This window comes from Callionymus lyra, chromosome 6, assembly GCF_982586985.1.
Source record: "Callionymus lyra chromosome 6, fCalLyr1.hap1.1, whole genome shotgun sequence".
In the NCBI taxonomy this organism is placed as follows: domain Eukaryota; kingdom Metazoa; phylum Chordata; class Actinopteri; order Syngnathiformes; family Callionymidae; genus Callionymus; species Callionymus lyra.
Genome location: NC_141823.1, coordinates 4,381,811 through 4,389,640, shown reverse-complemented (window position 1 = coordinate 4,389,640; position 7,830 = coordinate 4,381,811).

Sequence of the window (7,830 nt, the reverse complement as noted above, 5' to 3'; positions counted from 1 at the left end):
ATCTGAAAGTAAGAACCAGAATTTTAAAATGATCCTGAAAGAAACTGGCAGCCAGTGAAGAGTTTGAAGGAGAAATGTGAGTTCTTCTACTAGAGCAGCTCAGAATTCTGGCTGCAGAGTTTAGTATGAACTGCAGGCGAGACACATCCTTCTGGTTTAGACACAAAATAAATTGTTCCAATAGTTTAAACGACACAAACACATGGATTATAAGATCCAGATCATGTTGTGACATCATTTTCCTGAGTTTAGAGATTTTTCTCAATTCTTGCATCACAATTCCTATTGCTGTCATGTTGGTTCAGACAACGGCAACGATTGATAACGTAGCAAGTCCCATTTCTTTATGGAATAATTCTAAACTTTCACACTCGTTTTTGAGGTGTGAGACGAAGACGAGGAGAAAACAGACTTTTTTCTGATCAATTCTTCTCACGTTGAGGCTTCAGCACAAGATGGCCGTTACAGTCGAGCAGTACGGAGGTATTTGGATGTTTTTAAGTGTCTTTTTGGATGAAGATGAAGACGAAGACAACTGAGCTCCAGTCGCTACATTAAAATGAACAAACATTTTTGTCTATAACTCTAAAAACGAACAAATTACTATCTACTGAAAATAATCCCAACATTAGTCGACATGAGGGTGAGTAGAAAATGAGTTTGGATTTTGGGTGAACTATCACTTACATTTTTTCAAATTATACATTTGATTTACTTTTTTGAGTTCTAGACAAAAATGTTTGTTCTTTTTAATTTAACGACTGGAGCTCAGTTGTCTTCGTCTTCGTCCAAAAAGACACCTAAAAACATCCAAATACTGCTCGTCTGTAACGTCCCTCTCATAATCTCACCCGAAAAAAAGGTAAAATTAGTTCATTTTAGCTTTTTAGCTCTTGCTACAAACAAGCTTAAAATGTAGAATTGTTTAATTATTTCAGTAACAATTTTTCATGTGGAGGCTACAACACAAGAGGGACGTTACAGACGAGCAGTATGGAGGTATATAGGATGTTTTTAAGTGTCTTTTCGGACGAAGATGAAGACGAAGACATCTGAGCTCCAGTCGCTACATTAAAATGAACAAACATTTCTGTCTAAAACTGTAAAAAAGAACAGATTACTCTGAAAATAATCCAACATGAGTATGAGTGAAGTTTAAACTCAACATGTGAACTTTTGACTCCTGTAAATGTCATCAATAGCTCCAGACTCTCAACATTATTCCTGCAGCACCGGCTCAGGACGGCGTGAAGGCGTGAGCGGTTGTCGGACGGACACGAAAACCAACCCTGGAGATGGTTGCAGCGACGTGTTAATTGACTGCTACGATAAATACGCACGCGTCAGACCAGACTTTCCCATTCGGCGGCGCAGCAGCGCTGGGAGAGAGATGAGAATCGACTCGGCATCTCAATTTCCAATAGCAATCACGCTCAGACATCTCTTCGCCCAATTAGGGCACCGGCTGAGCCGAGAGGCATCCGGAGGGAGCGGCCGGGAGCCGGCTCCGGATCTGACCCGTAAATGCCCCGCACACGGTCGCGTGCACGGACCCGCAGACGCCGCTTCCCCGGGAACGATGGCCGGAAATAATTCCGTTACAAAAGCAGGGAGATGTATTATTTGTGTCGTATGGAAGGATTGTTAACAAGTGATTCTTCTTCCCCCCCCCCAAAAAAACAGGAACCGACCGCGGCCCCATTAGCTGGAGGACCTCGGGTCGTGGATTCCACAGAAAATATGAGGCTAATCACGTCGGAATGGGTTTCCCAGCGGGCCGCGGTAATTAGCTGAGATTCTTCGGGATGAATTTGTCGAGCAACGACAGGGAAGACATTTTGAAATGGGGCTTAAAAAAAATATGATCCAATAAAACCATATTATTTGTGCCATAGCAAGAGAGTCCAAGAACATTCCTAAGGGGCCCTTGATTATATCATGTTGACTTTCAATAAGATCCGTCACACAAACAGTAAGAGTCGGTGTAAAACAAATCAAAAATTAACCCAGAGACAGAAAAAGCTGTGGTAAAGTTAAGTTTAATATATAACAACAGGGGTTTCCATCGAGTCTTTAGCCTTAATTTCAGTTTAACAACAAGTCCCGCATAAAGAAATAACGACATAAATGCAAAGGCCCCCGGGGCCCAAATGTAGCCTGTTGTGTCATTTGGTAAAGACTGTATTTCACTAGAATTGATCCTTTGAAAACATACTTCGCTCTGGTGTTGTAGTCCTGAGATGAAGACCTGTGTCGAGACCACCTGTTTGTGGTGTCGTTTGGGTCATCAATGTTCCGGGTCTCGCTAAAGCCGGTCTTACCATCATAGTGCTCGCCAAAGGGCAGGAGACACCAAAGACGCCAGTTTAAAAATATGTATTTTATGTACAATAACCATTTTATCTTATCTTATCTTTGATTTTGTTTGTACCCACTAGTGATGTGTTGATGAAGCTTCATGAAGCAGCTGATGCTGTATCATGATACAGTTTAAAGACCACTAGATGTCACACTCAGTGAAAATGATTTTTCATTATATTAGTAAATCAGAGTCAAAGATTATAAAACAGAGAGACCATTTTTGTATTTAAAAAGTGTGGACCGAACTCACGGTAACCCCTTGGTGACCCCTGGTCAAAAGTCCTGTCATATGTGACCATAAAAGTGGTTCTTGAACCATAACGGTTTCACTCTAGTTGTACATTTGGCAACGATTTACCTACCGATCCAAAGATCACAAGATGTTGTGAAAATTGACTCAAACATCGTCTTCAATTGAAAGTGTGTTTTATATGTTTCTTTGTTTTTTGGTCTAAATCTGTGGTCGGTCCCATATCGCACACTTTTGCATATACTGTACACTTAATATTTCGAAGTGTGTTCACACTGAGCAGTGTGCAAAAATAAAGTGCACTTTGCACACTCAAACGGCCAGAAAATTTTAGTGTGGATCGATGGAAAATTTTCAGCCTCAACAGCTCCATTTTAGTGACGTAGATGAAGCTAAACTGAAGCTACGTCACTGATGACACGTTTTCGGAGCAGATACTGACGTAAATGTCTCGAGAAAACACACAATTTACCACAAAACAACAGTAATAACACAATGAAACACAAGTTATTAATTATTATTAGTGTTTTTCACGAGACATTTACTTCGGTATCTGCTCCAAAAACGCGTCGTCAGTGACGTAGCTTCAGTTTAGCTTCATCTACGCTACACTAAGATGGAGGACGTTAAGGGTGGAAAGTGTGCATCGATCCACACTCAATTTTCTGGCCATTTGAGTGCACCAATGTAGTGCTCATTGTGAACTATATTTTTGCACACTGCTAATTGGGACAACCTCAAAATACTAAGTGTAAGTGCAGAAGTGTGCGATTCGAGACACCCTGATGTGAGCTCTGACATTTCCCTAATAATGTTTCTGCTCCTGGAATATATATTAAGTCTCCGACCAAAACAATTTTCATCGTTCAAAGGAAGAAAATGGACGTAAACCAGGCAAATGTGCTCAATTAGCGTCGATCTAAACCGAAGTGACAAGGCTTCAACAAACGTGTAACGAACATTAACACCTCACACAAAAGTGAAACATACGCCTCGATGTTGCAGCTGCGGCGCCGCAACAATCAAGCGCTCGCCAATCAACACGCGGCGGCGAGTGTTTACACAACCCGTGATTAAGGCTGAGCTCGTGAAGGAGGTGCGAAGATGAATTAAGATGCTGGATTTCCTGCTTGGTTACAAAAATCAAGCGTGTCAGTTTCACGTCCTCGGATCCGAAGGTGCGTCGGGAAAATATGTCGAGGCAATTAGGCTGGAGGACGTGTTACCTCGAGTGCTTTCAGCCAAAATGACGTAAAGTAAATGAATCCCGGCGAGTTAATCAGTCCAGGAGATCATCGTGACACTTTGAAAGCAATTCCAGGAGGTAATTGTGAGTTCCCCGGCAACGGCTGGTGAAAGTACTTTAGGTTAAACTACTTAATGGACCCTTTAGAAAATCAGGAAAGTGTGAAACATGGACACAAAGAAGCACAAATGAAGGTTTCTATGAGATAAACAAACATATTGTACATTTATTTCCTCTGAGGTTAGGTTGAGGAGCGAAGTGAACGAGCTGCAGTCGCACAAAGAGTATATATTGTATGATATGTAAGAAGTTGTCAGAGTAAATGTGCTGCTTGATATGAGGCGATGGGTAAAAGTAATGGTGGTAATAGAAGTAAAAGTAGGAGGAGAATAATGTAGGTTGAAGTTGTGCTGCTGGATTTAAAGTTGGAATTAAAATATGCCTTGAAGAACAAAGAGTAGTAGTTAGAAGTTCATTCATTCGTAAGGTGAAGAAGCTTTATTGGAAGTTAGCGTTAGGGTAAGATTAAAATTAGTATAAACTATACGTATATGGCATACTTAAGTTAATGCTAAAAGATAATCAAAATATAAAGTATAAATTGACTGACATTCACAGTCAACATTCCACTCAGACTGATTGACACAGTTTCGAGACAAGCTTGGATCAGAATTAGATATGACACCAGTGATTTAAAACATGTGTTTATCTGCAAATCACACCTTAAATCGTAGATCAAAGAACGAAGCAAGACACACCCGGGAAAGGGGGGCTATAAGACGGAAACCCCCCGAGAACAGTTGAATGAATAGATTACAAGAAAACAAATTAGGATGTCTCTCAATGGGGGATCGGGACACAGGGAACTTGAAAGAACCATTTGGCCGGAAAGGGACGACCCTCTGGGCGGGGAATTTGCCTTAAATATAGCGATGTTTCTACAGATCTGGACCTTTTCTCCCGGGACTATTCTGACTATAATAATCCTGTACAGTCTCCGGGACAAAGTGTGTCCGGTCAATATCGTAAAGCTTGTATTTTGTTTGACTTGAAGCGGCGAATAAACGACCCGTGACACACTCTGGATTGTCCATCTTTCTCCACGAAGTGAAGGATAAGAACTGGGACGGGAAGTGACGTCGTGTTGGAGCGACGGAACAGACTCCGTGTTTTGATTGTTTAATTAGTAATGGGTACCATAACTAACTAACTAAAGATTATGAAGCAGAGAGAGACATCTAATGGCCTTATAAATAAAGACACTGTCATCAACACATCACTAATACCCACTATCCACACTTAATAGAAGGTGGCCTGATGGATCCAAATATCACCTTGATGTTGACAAACGACATGGAATCAAAAATGTTGGGCCATGGTTTGCATGTTTACCAATATTTAAGGACCACATTTCGGGCACATTTCAAAGGTACCAGTTTGGCACCAGAACCTACACAGTACTTGTCTAGTAGCCACTAAGCCCGAGCCCTGTAGAACTGGCAGAGGTAGTATTTGCAGAAGTAGAAGAACACTCGTGATACGATGAGTATCAGCAGCAATAGTCATGAAAAGTAACAGTTGTAGTGAGTGAAGGGCTTCATTCGTCCGAGTCCTTTTTCTTTGTGACTCAAAAGGTAGCTTTTAAAAGCAGCTATGGAGCAGAGAGCGCCACCATGGGGTCTGAAAATAAGGTTTCATGAAGCTTCGACACATCACTAGTTGTTGTGGAAATACTCATTTTGGCCACTTGAACCCTCGACCTCAGTCTTCCGGTCTCTACCCTCCGTTTGTGACTATAGGTGAAGGTACATTGACCGGTATAAGGAGAGTTTTGCCTTTTGGCTTAGCTCTCTTTTTGCCACCACAGATCGGTGTATCGTCTGCGTAACTGTCGATATCATGCTCCACTCTTCCCTCACTCGTGAACAAGACCCCAAAGTACTTATTCACTTGGGACTGGATTGGGACTTGAAGAAGTTTATTCTGACTGAGAATCATGGACTTTGATTTTGAGGGTGTGGTTCTCATTCCTGCCTAAACACTCGGTTAGGAACGAAACTGAAGGCGATGGTTCGGTGAAGGTAACGGAGAAGTAGAAGCAGCTCTGGCTAGTCAAAGCAAAAGTAGGAAGTGAGAGAAACAAAAGTTGAGATGTCGTCAGACGCCAGTTGTCTTCACCGTACAGCAGCAGAATCAATAAAGCTTTTTAAGATATTCTAATCCGATCTCACCCCAACCTTCTCTTGGCCACGTCACTGCTCGATAACCAACTTAGCATGAAGTGGGATTGGGTTCCACGCGAGCCCGCCGGACCTCGATGTGGTCATCCACTCAAAGGAAGTCCTGCTTCCTCGACCATCAGTCTCCGAGACACACAATCACCGCCGAAGCCTGTAACGCGATATTAGCGCGATTAGCAATTACACGCTAAACAGCAGCAGGACGTTGAATTGAGTATTCAGATCTAATGCTTCCACTGACGAATCACTCGCGGGGTAATGAGATGAGAGCGAGCGAGGCTGAGAGAGTGTGTTGTTACGACTTCCAGAGACACACACACACCTTTTACTCACTTTTAACTCAAGAGGTGTGCAGCTGGTTAACTGGATTAACGATGTTTAGTGACCGACTACAGTGGAATTGATTGGAAGTTGTTTGTTAACGTAATTAGTGTAAAGAAATAAAGAAATGTAGTCGCTCTTTAAGAAATGTTCTATACTGTTCTAACAACTACAGTTCTTTGACTCAAAAATCACCTGGAAAACATTTTATTTTCTGCCAAAAAATTAGAACATATTTTAGTTTTGGAAATCTCTTTTTGGTCAAAATAATTGTCATATAAAGGGTCAACTCGGGGCTCAAGAGACTGGAGTGAAATGAAGCTTCACGAAGCTTCAGTGAAACTGTTTCTTGATGATTTATCGAACCATCTCTGCCTTAAACTGTCGATAGATGTGTTTCCTTGAAGGGTCGTTGGTCTTTGTGTGACGTGTACAGGACGTCCTCCGCCTCTCACCCCGTGTAGCTGGGACAGGCTCCAACCCCTGTGACCTAGATATGGGATCCTCAACCATCTTTGACCCTTGAACCAGTTTAATGTTGGCATTTTATTCACAGACCAAACTTCAGATTTTACAAATAAATAATATAGAGATGGTGTCTCTGGATTAAACCTTCAAATCAAAACTTCTATCAGACAGTAATAATCAATCGTAGAGAAATTAATAGTTAATAATTCTTTCTGTGCGGCCCAGTAACAACTGCCTCGTGGACTCGTACCGGTCCCCGAGCCGCTGACCTACATGAACGACTGACTTTTTTTCATGATGACAAATAAGGAGCTTCAGCTTGTTGATTCAAAAACTTTCTAAGTTAGTTACTGAGTTCAAAATACACCAACGTGACAAGATGACCTCGTTCAAATAATTATATTTCAAAATATTGAGCTTTTTTTTTTTCTTAAAAATGTCCTTCAAAGAAGAGTTCAACTAAAATTCTACTCACCCTCATGTCGACTTCTTTATAAGGTTAGAGACAAAAATGTTTGTTCATTTTAATGTATCGACTGGAGCACAGGTTCATACAGTCTACACTGGAAGTGCACGTGATGTTTACCCGGAGAACTTCCTCTCTGTATCGTTTGTTATTCTTTAAACTTTTGTTACAAACAATCTTAAAATATAGACTTATTTTATTTATTTATGAACAATTTTTCTCATGTTGAGGCTTCAGTACAAGATGGACGTTACAGACGAGCAGTATGAAGGTATTTGGATGTTTTTAAGACTACATTAACTACATTAAAATGAACTTCTATATGAATGAATTTCTATAACTATAAAAAAGAACAGATTACCCTAAAATAATTCCAACATTAGTCGACATGAGGGCGAGTAGAAAATTAGTTTGGATTTTAGATGAACTATCACTTACATTTTTTTTTAATTTAACATTTTATTTACTTTTTTGAGTT